Source organism: Peromyscus californicus, unplaced genomic scaffold, assembly GCF_007827085.1.
Source record: "Peromyscus californicus insignis strain IS unplaced genomic scaffold, ASM782708v3 Scaffold_4__1_contigs__length_199733344, whole genome shotgun sequence".
In the NCBI taxonomy this organism is placed as follows: Eukaryota; Metazoa; Chordata; class Mammalia; order Rodentia; family Cricetidae; genus Peromyscus; species Peromyscus californicus.
In genome coordinates this window covers 180,306,052-180,318,971 of record NW_026294562.1, presented here as the reverse complement: position 1 = coordinate 180,318,971, position 12,920 = coordinate 180,306,052, and positions in this window count along the sequence as shown.

The following is a 12,920-nucleotide window of genomic DNA, read 5'->3' as shown; positions in this document are numbered from 1 at the left end:
TCTTCCCAGAATTTTCCTAGTCGGGTTGCCTCACCTATACTTCCTGCCTGGCTACTGACCAGTCAGCATTTTATTAAACCAATTCAGGTGACAAATCCTTACAGTGTACAAGAACATTATCCCACAGCATGAGGTTGCTTCCTGCTCTTAAAAGTTGCTCCTTATCTATCAGTGGTGCTATAAGCCAATCATATGAGAATGTGAGGCCAAGCTTTGACCACTCAGAATGAGGTACAGGAATAAACACACCTAGCAGGTATGTGATGCTGGCTGTCCTAGAACTCACTCACTAGACCAGGCTGGCCTGGTACTCAGAGGCCACCTTTGTCTCTCTCCCAAGTGCTGGGATTACAAGCATGCAACACTACTGACTGGCAAGTACCTGTATTTTTGAAAGTTCTGTGAATAAGTCTATTAAGCCAGAGTTGAACATCTCTGGCAGGAGGCATAAGTAGTTATTATATTTTTAGCTGAGAATGAAGGCAATCATTTAAAATTATAGACAATAACAATAATAGTGTACTTTATTTTCAAATCCATTTTATTCTTTTTCATTCACTTTGTATCTGTGGTAGTTTGAAAGAAAATAGCCTACAAAGGCAGTGACATAATTAGGAGGTGTTGTAGCATGAATCTTAAAAGTTCTTATTAATAAAATCAAACCTGAGGCCAGTTATTGGGGTGAACACTAGAAGATCAGAGAGAACAAGCCACAGCTAACCTCCCCTGGCCAACTTCTCAGCTGATCTTGTTTCCTCAGACTAGAAGCCTCTGTGTCCTCATATCCGAATGGATCTCAGCTGAACTGTGCTGCTAAAAGCTTGAAAGCTTAACCAGCCAAATGCTTAACCAGGACAAATGCTTCTAGTTTCTGGTCCTCACACCTTATATACCTTTCTGCCTTCTACCATCACTCCCTGGGATTAAAGGCTCGATTTCTGGGATTAAAGGCATGAGTCACCATGCTTGGCTGTATCCTTGAACGGATGGATCACTGCCTCTGGAATGCTAGGATTAAAGGCATGTGCTACCACTGCCTATCCTCATGTTTATTATTGTGGCTGTTCTGTCTCTGATCCCAGATAAGTTTATTAGGGTACACAATATTTTGGGGAACACAATACCACCACAAGGTGTGGCTTTGTTGGAGTAAGGTTGGCTTATTGAAGGAAGTATGTCATTGTGGGGATTGGCTTTGAGATCTCATATATATACTCAAGGCACTCTTAGTGACTTAGTTCACTTCCCATTACCTGTGCAAGATGTACAACTCAAAGATACCTCTCCAGCACCATGTCTGCCTACATGCTACCATGTCCCACTATGATGACAATGGACTCTACCTCTGAAACTGTAAGCCACCCAATTAAATGTTTTCCTTTATAAAAGTTGCCCTACTAGTGATGACTTTTCATAGCAATAGAAACACTAAAAGCGTATCTGTTTCTTTGATTATATGTTTATAGATTATTTTATTACACTTAGAAATATTTTTATTGATATTTGATCTTTTGTCGATATTTGATAAATAATATTTCCATATTATTTACCATGCTGGCTAGTTTTATGTCAACTTGGGAAGTCATTTAGGAAGAGGGAAATTTAATGGAGCAAATGCCTCCACCAGATTGGCCTGTGGGTCATTTTCTTGATGATTGATGGGGAGGGCACCCCACATTATAGATCGTGCTACCCCTAGGCAGGTGGTCCTGGATGGTGTAAGAAAGCAGGCTAAGCAAGCCATAGAGCATGACAGTGAGCAGTACTCTTTCAAGGCTCTGCATCAGTTTCTGCCTCCAGGTTCCTGTCTCAACTTCTAAAACTACAAGCTATAAGATCAAATAAACCTTTTTTCTTGTTTATTCTATTCTAGTCAGTTCTGTTCCATTTGTCTACATGTCTATTTTGGACCAGTACCATGTTTTTTTAAAACTACTTCAGCTCTGCAGTATTTGATTTGTTCCAGACTGCTTCGGCAATCCAGAGTCTTCTGTACTTCCATATAAATTTTAAGATTTTTATCTAGGTATTTAAAAAATTGTCCTGAAATTCTGATTGAGATTGTATTTAATTTGTAGATTGCTTTTGGTAGAAATGCCATTGCCTTTTACAATATTATGTCTTCTGACCAATGAATGAGGGAAGTGTTTCTATACTATAGAATTACCCTTGAGTTCTTTTTTTTTGGTGTGTTAACATTTTCATCACAGAGCTCTCTCGTTTTCTTGGTTATGTTTATTACCAGATTTTTTGGTAGTTACTATGAGTTGGATTATTTCTTACTTGTGTGTGTGTGTGTGTGTGTGTGTGTGTGTGTGTGTGTGTGTGTGTATTTTATCCTGCCACATTGCTGAAAATGTTTATGTACTTTATTAAATTTTTGATAGAGTCTTTAGGGGCTCTTATGTATAGAATCAAATCATTTGCAAGCAGGGATATTTTGATTTTTTTCTTTTTCTATTGTGTCCCCTTTTATTTCTTTCTCTAGTTTTCTTGCTGTAGCTACCATACCATTCCTATATTGAATAGTAATAGAGAAAGTAGACACTCTTACCTTGCTGCTAATCTAATAAAGAATGCTTTGAAATTTTCTCTAGTCAGTATTATGCTAGATATAGGTTTGTCATTTATAGCCTTTATTATGTTGACTTAGAATTTCTACCCTCTCCATGATTATATCATGAACGGATATTGGATTAGTCAAAGGCTTTTTCTGTGTCTATTGAGACTGTGATATGATTTCTGTGTTTGAATCCATTTAGTGATAGATTTACTTATTTATATTTACTTATTTATATTGAACCATCCATGCTTACTGGAGTGAAGCCAACTTGATCATGATGAAGGATTTTTTTTAATGTGACCTTGAATTTGGCCAGTAAGTATTTTATTGAGAAGATTTACATGTATGTTTGTTAAGAAGATGAATTAGAATTTTCTTTTTGTGTCTTTACCTGGTTTTGGGATCAGGGTAATGCTGCTTTCAAAATCAAAATTTGGAAGAATTCTTTCATTTTCTACTTGATGGAATAACTTGAGTAGTATCTATATGATTTATTCTTTGAAGATATGTTATGATTCTGAAGTGAATACATCTGGTCCTAGGGTTTTCCTAGTTAGATGATTTATATAACCCTGGCTGGCCTGGTAGACCAGGCTGGCTTCTCATTTACAGAGACCCACCCCCCTTTTTCCTCATGAGTGCTGGGATTGAAAGTATGCACCACCATGCCTGGATGGATTTGTAAATATTTATTTATTTTGTGTATGTGTGTCTTGGTTCAGGTTATTATTACTGTGATGAAACACCATGACCAAAAGTAAGCTGAGGAGGAAAGGGTTTATTTTGATCACAGTTCATCCAATGTGATGGGGTATTCTGTTTGTGGGTTGACTGAAGAAAGAGGTCACTCTAAGATGAAATTTTAAAGCCTGTGTGACAGCAGGAAGATCCAGCCTCTGATGAACTGAACTGAACTGAACAGTTGTAAAAGGCATATTTATTGATTGCTAAACCAAGTTGGTTTTTGGGTAAAGTATTTCCTCATACCAAGGTCCTATCTAATCTATATGTCTCTCTAAAAGGAAGCATCACATGCCTTCATTACTAGTCCTTTATTGTGTATCATTTGCAATACACAATAATCCAAGAGCCTCAGGTGTGCCAGAGGTGTTTTATCACCCAAAGTCATGTGAAGGCTGCAAAACCCTGTCAGAAAAACAATTCTACAAATCTATGGAAAACAATCATTGCTTTGCACAAAGATTCTTTACTTTTTTCCACAATTATTCTTCAAGGTCAAAGTACTTCTAGAAAGTGACTATTCACTCTAATGTTGACCCTAGACACAGTGAAAACTATTCATTTTAATGTCTACCCCAGATATAGCTACTCTGCTAAATTCCTACAACAAAAAGCAGTGAGGGCAGGAACTCACACAGGGCAAGAACCTGGAGGCAGGAGCTAATTCAGAAGCCATGGAGGGGTGCTGCTCACTGGCTTGCTCCTTGTGACTTGCTCAACCTGCTTTCTTGTAGAATACAGGAACACCAGTCCAGGGTTGGCAACACCCAAACACAGGATCATCAGTCCATGGATGGCAACCTCCACCATGGACTGGGCCCTCCCACATCAATCACTAATTAAGGAAATTGCTGCAAGCCACAGGAAAATGTAATGGAACCAAGCTACTATGACAAAAGCTACTACTTAGAAAGGTCAAGGACCATCCAGTCACCAGAGTAGGTCAGCTCAAGCACCCTTTTCGACTATTGCCAGTAGTCTATGGTGGAGTCATCATTGTGGATTCCTGGGAACCTCCCTAGCACTCTGCTTCTCCCTATTCCCATGGTGTCTTCATTTATCATGGTATCTCATTCCTTGCTCTCCCACTCTGTTCCCATTCCAGCTAGAACCTCCTGTTCCCCTAAGCTCTCATCCCCTGTCCCTTGTCCTCCATTTACCCCCCCCTCCCCCAGTTTGCTCATGTAGATTTCATCCATTTCTCCATCACTGGGTGATCCATGCATCCTTCCTAGTGTCCTCCTTACTTGTTAGCCACCCTGGAGCTGTGGTTTGCAGTCTGGTTATCCTTTGCTTTATATCTAGTATCCACTTATGAGTGAGTACATACCATGTTTGTCCTTCTGAGTCTGGGTTACCTCACTCAGGATGATATAACCCTCATCCAGTAACTGATAGAAGCAGATGCAGAGATCACTGCTGGGTCCCAGGCAGAGCTCCAGGAGTCCAATCGATGAGAGAGAGAAGGGATTCTATGAGGAACAGATAATGAGACCATGATTGGAAAAAGTACAGAGACAACTAGCCAAACTAGTCGAAACACAAGAACTGTGGACCAACAGCCCCCATGATACTGGACTAGGCCCTCTGGATAAGCGAGACAGTTGTTTAACTTGAACTGTTTGAGGGGGGTCCCAGGCAGTGGGATTGAGACCTGTCCTTGGTGCATGAGCTGGCTTTTTGGAGCCTAGTGCCTATGGTGAGACACTTTGTGCAACCTTGGTGCAGGGAGGATGGGCTTGGACCTTTCTCAACTGAATGTACCAGGCTCTGCTGGCTTCCCATGGGAGACCTTGCCATGGAGGAGGCAGGAGTCGGGGATGGGATGGGGGGAAGGCTGGGGGACAGTAGGAGGGAAGACAGGGGAATCTGTGGTTGGTATGTAAAATGAATAGAAAATTTTTTAATAAAATAATAAATCATTAAGCAAGAAAAAAAAAAGGTCAAGGACCTTTCCAAAGGTCAAGCCATGGCTTAAGAAGTCTTGGTGATATTTTAGTTTTTGTATATATACTGGCTGCTTCCTAAAATGATTTTTTTGTGTGTGCTTCCAAGAACTCCTAACAGTGTATTTATCTAAAATACACCTATCAAGCATACAAGGCTAAATGATCTCTTTAACTAAGGCAGCACCCTTATAGAAACAACACCTGTCTCCTAGGTCAGGCGGATAGCTTTATTTCTTGTGAAATTTAAAATGAGACTCTCCCTTCTTATACAGCCTTACTAACATTATTGACTCCTAACTTCTTACCTAACCACTTCTAGGAATGTAGATTTAGCACATAAACTCCCTTTTTGATATACTAACTGATATTAGCTCTCACTTGACCTCTTCCTTTAACCGCTCCCTTTTTGGGTTGTAAAAGAAAGCCTGACAGTCACTGCCTGAGAAAAATTTTTACCTGCCTTTATGACCCTGTAGGAATTCAAGCCTGGTGATCTGGCTGGAGGGGGAGGATTACTATTGCTTGGGTTTATAACTGAATACCCTAGAGAACTTGAGGACAAAGAACTGAGAGGTATAAGGAGGATTTTGACCAGAGAGAACTTGAGGACAAGATGGAAGACAAGGAAAAGCCAGATGGGGAAGTACTAGATGGGTAAGAACGAGATGAGATGAACATAGATGAGGCAGAATTAAGATGGGAGAATTAAGATAGAACTTAGAGAGGACAGCAGATAAAGGTAGAGAGAAATCAGACAAGAAAGGAGCTAGGCATGAGAACAGAACTGAAGCTGTATAGATAGGATTTTATCCCTGAAGAATAAAGTAGATGGACAAAGAGCTTGGTGTGCTGAAAATAATTCTCGCTGTTCATAGTTTGTCTTCTGGGCCACTAGGAAGAATATTATTAAGGCTGGTCCTTTAATAATATTAGAGAGAAAATCACCTTTATTTGCAGTGATTTTCTTGCCCCTGCCTCCAGAGTGCTGGAATTACCAATGTGAACAGTTGTATTTGTCTCAAAGTATATACTTTAAATAAGCAGTTTGGCTCTATTTTCAAGTGAAAATAGAAGGAACTGAGAATAATACTCAAGTTGATTGAGTGGGATGTCAGGCAGTCTGGTGTTTTTTAGTTCCATGGCAATATATTGTCTACTGTAAATGCCTGTTATGTATTGGTTTGTCCTTGCCATTATGTTTTACATGATATATTTCCCTCACTAATTATGGTGAGCCTGCATGTAAATGTGGACAATCACATAGCCAAACTGTTGCATGCTGCTTTTAAGTAAACACTGATTTTGTTAAACCTCTAAGAATGTAGTTTGAAGCCATTTTATTCAAGTGAATTTTCTTGAAGCACTAATAGTATTTAAAACTTAATAGGGATGACTCAGTTGTTGAGCACTTCAGTTGTAATTCTTTGTAGCAGTATATTTGTTAGAAAGATGCTCATGCATGCATAAAAATGAAAAAAAAAACATTGGGGGCTGGAAAGATGGATGAATGCTAAAGAGCATTGAGTGCTCTTCCAGAGAACCTGAATTCAATTCCCAGCATTTACATGGCAGCTCACACAAATATCTGTAACTCACATGTGATATATATATGCTTTGGGATGTTCTGTATAGCAAATGTGTTGCTGATTGGTTAATAAATAAAACACTGATTGGCCATTGGCTAGGCAAGAAGTATAGATGGGACAAGGAGAATAAAGCTGGGAAGTGGAAGGCTGAATCAGAGAGAAACTGCCAGTCGCCACAATGAGAAACAGCATGTGAAGATGCCGGTAAGCCACGAGCCACGTGGCAAGGTATAGATTGATAGAAATGGATTAATTTAAGCTATAAGAACAGTTAGCAAGAAGCCTGCCATGGCCATACACTTTGTAAGCAATATAAGTCTCTGTCTTTACTTGGTCGGGTCTGAGCGGCTGTGGAACTGGCAGGTGAGAGAGATTTGTCCTGACTGTGGGCCAGGCAGGAAAACTCTAGCTATATATATACATACGTATATATATATGTATATATATGTATATATACACATGCAAAACACCAATAAACATTTAAAAAAACTTAAAAACCCATTAAGAAGAAGTATGTTTTTCAGATTCTAGGTGGTATCCTAGTTTGCTTTCTATTGCTGTGATAAATAAAATGACCAAAATTAACTTGGGGAGAAAAAGATTTATTTTATCTTACAGATTGGAGTCTATAATGAAGGGAAGTCAGGTCAAGGAATTCAAGGTAGGAACTGATGCAGAGGCTACTGATGGAGGAAGGCTACTTACTGGCTTGCTCTCTATGGATCTCAGTTTGCTTTCTTACACACCCTAGGACCACCAGCCTGATATTCCAGTACTCAAAATGTAGAGACAGGAAGGCCATAAATTTGAAGTCATCCTAGATTACACAGGAATAAACAAATAAATCACTTTTATTTTAATTTTTGAAACATGGTCTCACTCTGAACACCTGGCTGGCCTAGAAATTATGCTTGGACATGTGCTTCAGTTCACAAACAGTTCCATTGGTTTCTTTTTTTCTTATTTTTTCTTTTTAATTTATTCTTCTCTCATATATTATATTCTAACCACAATTTCCTCTCCATCCCCTTTCCCCCTAATCCACTCCTCCTCCATTTCCCTTCAGAAAAGGACAGCCCTCCCAGGGATATCAGCCAGGCATGGCATAACAATTTGCAATAAGACTAGGCACATCCCCTCACATTAAGGCTGTACAAGGTAACCTGTAGCATGGATTATTAGAAGGTCTTTTTAATAAAAAAAAAAAACCCAGTGCCAGGTATTGGGGTGAATGCAAAAAGATCAGAGAGACAGAACCAGCCACAGCTACCCTCACCTCGCTAGTTCCTCAGCTGATCTATCTCATTTCTTCAAACTGGAAGCCTCTGTGTCCTCACCTGAATGGATTTCAGCTGAACTGCTGCTCAAAATCCTAAAAGCTTAACCAGGCTCTAGTTCCTGGTTTTCACACCTTACATATCTTTCTGCTTCCTGCCATCACTTCCTGGGATTAAAGGCATGTGTCACCATGCCTGGCTGTTTCCAATGTGGCTTTGAACTCACAGAGATCCAGATGGATCTCAACCTCCAGAATGCTAGGATTAAAAGTATGTTTGCCACCATTTTCTGGCCTCTATGTCTATCTAGCAGCTGTTCTGTTCTCTGACCCCAGATAAGTTTATAAAGGTGAACAATATATTGGGGGACACAATACCACCACAGTAACCCAATAGGAGGAAAAGGTTCCCAAAGCAAGCAAAAGAGTTAGAGACAGCCTTCACTCCTACTGTTAAGACTCCTACAAGAACACCAATCTACACAACTATAACACATATTTATAGGACCTAGGTCAGATCCATATAGGCTCCCTGATTATTGGTTCACTCTCTGTGAGCCCCTATGAACTATGGTTAGTTGATTCTCTTTTATTGTCATGTCCTGAATTCTTCTCACTTCTGTAATCCTTCCTCCTCTGCCAAAGGCTGTGGCATAATACAGCAGATGGAAACTATATTTAAGATGTTAACCGACCAGATGGATTATTCTTTGATGGGGGAAAACCTGTCCAAGCAAGGCTTATGAGGCCACAGACTCTGGAACATTGATTGCTTGTTTGTAATTTTCTCATGTGCTATTACAATTTTCCCTAAATAGCTATTTTTTCCCACAATCTGTATGGTAGTGTGTTGTCCTTATGAATATATATTCCATCTATTGGGCACATATTTATCTGTGGAGTGTCAGGAAGATGATCTCTTCTTAAGCTGTATAATTTTGGTGAATAAAAGTATGATTTGTAACTATGTCTATTGTTCTAAGAAAGCTATGGGGGACTTAGTACCTGTTTTATACCATAGCTCAGGCTAACCTAAGAAAACAGTCATATTTTCAGCTACTAAAACAGATTTTCTACAATTAGCTGATTTAAAGCCTCAAAGCAAATTCAGATTAGATGAGGTGCCTTGAAAGGTGTCCTGCTAAACTTTCCAAGAAATTCAGTCCTGTTCACAAGGACAGATAGCCTGCCACAGTCTGGTTCATAAGCACAAAATTGCCAGCTGTCTGATTTGTTGAACCAAGGTTAGACATAAAGCAACTTAATCACTATGCCAGTTTCTCTCACTAGGTCTGGCTGATTATGTAAGACAGCAATTAACTCCCTGCACAAATTCCCCAGAAATTAACATTCTACACAGATTCCTAAACTCAGTTTTATGATATGAGGCTCCAAGCTCAGCCAACTAACTGTTTTTATGCTAGATCCTAAAATTGCTGGGAACAAGCAGCTTTCATTCAGACACTGCAAAAAAGTTCTTCCTTCTGGCCAGGGTGACAGAGTATTTAGCCCCAAGAGAGAGTTGCAAGTTTCCTTTTTTATGGTTTAAACTTACACACAGGATGGAAAAATACATTTCAAGATTTAAAATGTGTTTGATGTCACTGTGCCTTGGAGAGTGCCAAAGTGAGCTCATATTTATAGAATTAGGGCAAACCTGAGTTCCAACTAAAGCATTTATGACACAGCTCTCTGTAAACATTCCCAGTGCCAGAGAGTCTGGCATTTATGACTAAGCACAAAACATTAGTTTAAAGGGTTATTGCATTTAGAATTATAGAATATATACACAATTTTCTTATTTTTAAGGCTATCTATAGATAAATAAAAATAGCTGTGAGATTACAACCCACCAATTAGGAAGCTAAGATTTATTACATGTGCATTGTCAGGATGGCTGTATCTTATCATTTACTGTAATGTGACTTTAAATTGTAACTCCTATATTCAGCATGAAAGAGTCTATTGGATATATGTATTATATACATACATATATATATATATATATATATATGTATGTATTTGTTAAGAAAAAAGAAAAGCTAGAGCCAGCATGAGAAAATAGAGATTCAGATTCTACATGAGAGAATTCAGCATGAGAAAATAAAGAGAAATACTATGAGAGTGTGTGCATTCCTTTACTAATTCTTCAGATAAAAAACTAATCTTAGCTTTGCAACTGTGTAGATTTCTTGCAAGCCTTGGAACTGGTTCTCTAAGACTGCAATGCTCCTTTTCTGTAGAATTCCCTGAGCTCTGTTTAATGTTTGGTTGTGGGTCTATGCATTTGCTCCCATCAGGTGTTCAATGAAGCTTCTCTGATTCATTTGAAATCATTATCTATCTATCTATCTATCTATCTATCTATCTATCTACCTACCTACCTACCTATCTCTCTCTCTATCTCTATCTATCTATCTATCTATCTATCTATCTATCTATCTATCTACCTATCTATTTTTGCCAGATATGTTTGGTTCTATCTTGGTTCTCTGGGCTTTCCAAACTCTCATTCCTGGCCCTTCAGGCAGTTCCAGGTGAGGGCACCCTCTTGAGGAATGGGTCTTAAGTTGGACCAGTCATTAGTTGGCCACTCCCACAAGTTTTGCATCACCTTACCCCAGCACGTCTTGCAGGCAGGACAAATTGTGGGTCAAAAGTTTTGTGGGTAGGTTGGTGTCCCAATTCTTCCACTGGAAAGCCTTGCCTGATTACAGAAGATGGCCAGTTCAGGCTCTGTATCCCTCATTACTACGTGTCTTCTCTAGACTCACCCTTTATAGATTCTGGAGAGTATCCGTTTGCACTAGGTTTCTACCTTGCCCCTGAAATGACCCCCAACTCCAGTCATCTCTCCAACTATTTGCTCCCTCCACCCCTCACATGATCCCTAATATTCTCATCCCCATTTGCCCCAGGCCATCCACAAATATCTATTCTATTTCCCCTTCCCCAGAAGATACATGCATCCCCCCTTGAGCCCTCTTTGTCATTTAGTCTCTCTGGGTCTGTAGATTGTAGCATGATTATTATTAACATTTAATATTCTGATGTTTTTCTTTGTGGGCCTGGATTACCTCACTCAGAATGATATTTTTCATAGTTCTGGCCATTGACCTGCACATTTCATAATGTTATTTTTTCTAACAGCACAGTGGACTAGTATTCCATTTTTTAAAAGTACCACATTTTCATTATCCATTCTTTGGTTGAGGGGCATCTAGGTTGTTTACAGTTTCTGGATATTATGAATAAAGCTTCTATGAACATTATTTAGTAAGTGTCCTTGTGGTAGGATGAAGCATCCTTTGGGTATATGCCCAGGAGTGGTATAGCTGGGTCTTGAGGTAGATTGATTACAAATTTTCTGAGAAACCACCATATTGATTTCCAAATGACTGGACACATTTGCAGTCCCACCAGCAATGGAGGAGTGTTCCCCTTGCCCCACATCCTTGCCAGCATAAGCTGTCACTTGTGGTTATTATCTTAGCCATTCTGACAAGTATGATGAAATTCAGAATAATTTTGATTTTCATTTTCCTGATGTCAAAGGATGTCGAATATTTTATGTGTTCCTCAGCCATTTGAGTGTTCTCTATTGAGAATTCTCTGTTTAGATCTGTACCCCATTTTTAAATTGGATTATTTGGTTTGTTGATGTCTAGTTTCTTGAGTTCTTTAAATATTTTGGATACTAGCCCTCTGTCAGATGTGGAGTTGGTGAAAATATTTCCCCATTCTGTAGCCTACTGTTTTGTCCTATTGATAGTGACCTTTCCTCTAGAAAAGCTTTTCAGCTTCATAAGGTCTTTGTGCTAGTTTGAATGCAATTTATACCCATAAGCTCCTATGGAGTGGCATTATTAGGAGGTGTGGTTTTGTGTTGGAGGAAGTGTCTCACTGGAGGGGTGGACTTTGAGGTCTCATAATATCCTCAAGCCATGCCCAGAGTCTCAAACCACTTCCTGACACCTACCTAAGATGTAGAACTTGCTGTAGGATGCAGGTCCTGGGACACAGTCAGTCCCTGGGAACCCCCACCCAACTCTGCCCTAGTTGATGGCCAACAGGGAAAACTCCTGTGGAAAGCCCCCCCAAACTCCCATAAGACCCTACAATCTACAAGTTCCACACCCTACCACAATACCCATCTGCCTGTGACCCCAGTAACTTTCTGAGACACAGAAACCAAACCACCAGCTCTCATTGGACCAAGATCTCTCATTGGACTAAGAGTAACTTCCTGAGACACAGAACCCACCAGCTCTCATTGGACCAAGAGTGGCATTCTGAGACACAGAATCTGCCAGCTCTTATTGGACCAAGAGAGGCTTCCTGAGACACAGAATCTTTCAGCTCTGACTGAACCAAGGGCCCTAATAAGACCAAGAGCAGCTCCATGAGTCACAGAATCAGTTAGCTTGTATTGGACCAAGAGCAGCTCCCAGAGATACAGAATCTGCCAGCTCTAATTAGACAAAGAGCAAAGATTGGACCCAGGGGGGGCCCCTGAGACACAGACACAGAAACCACAGAGTGGACCATCAGCATCCTGCTCAGACACAGGTACCTCTTGCACCTATTAGAGGAAGAGATGAGTAAACACCAGTCCAAAAATACATACAACAAGCAACAGCAAGCCCTGAACATCACAATGTAGAAGCAGAAAAAAGCGACCTTAAAAATAACTTCATGGGCTGGAGAGATGGCTCAGAGGTTAAGAGCACTGTCTGCTCTTCCAGAGGTCCTGAGTTCAATTCCCAGCAACCACATGGTGGCTCACGACCATCTGTAATGACATC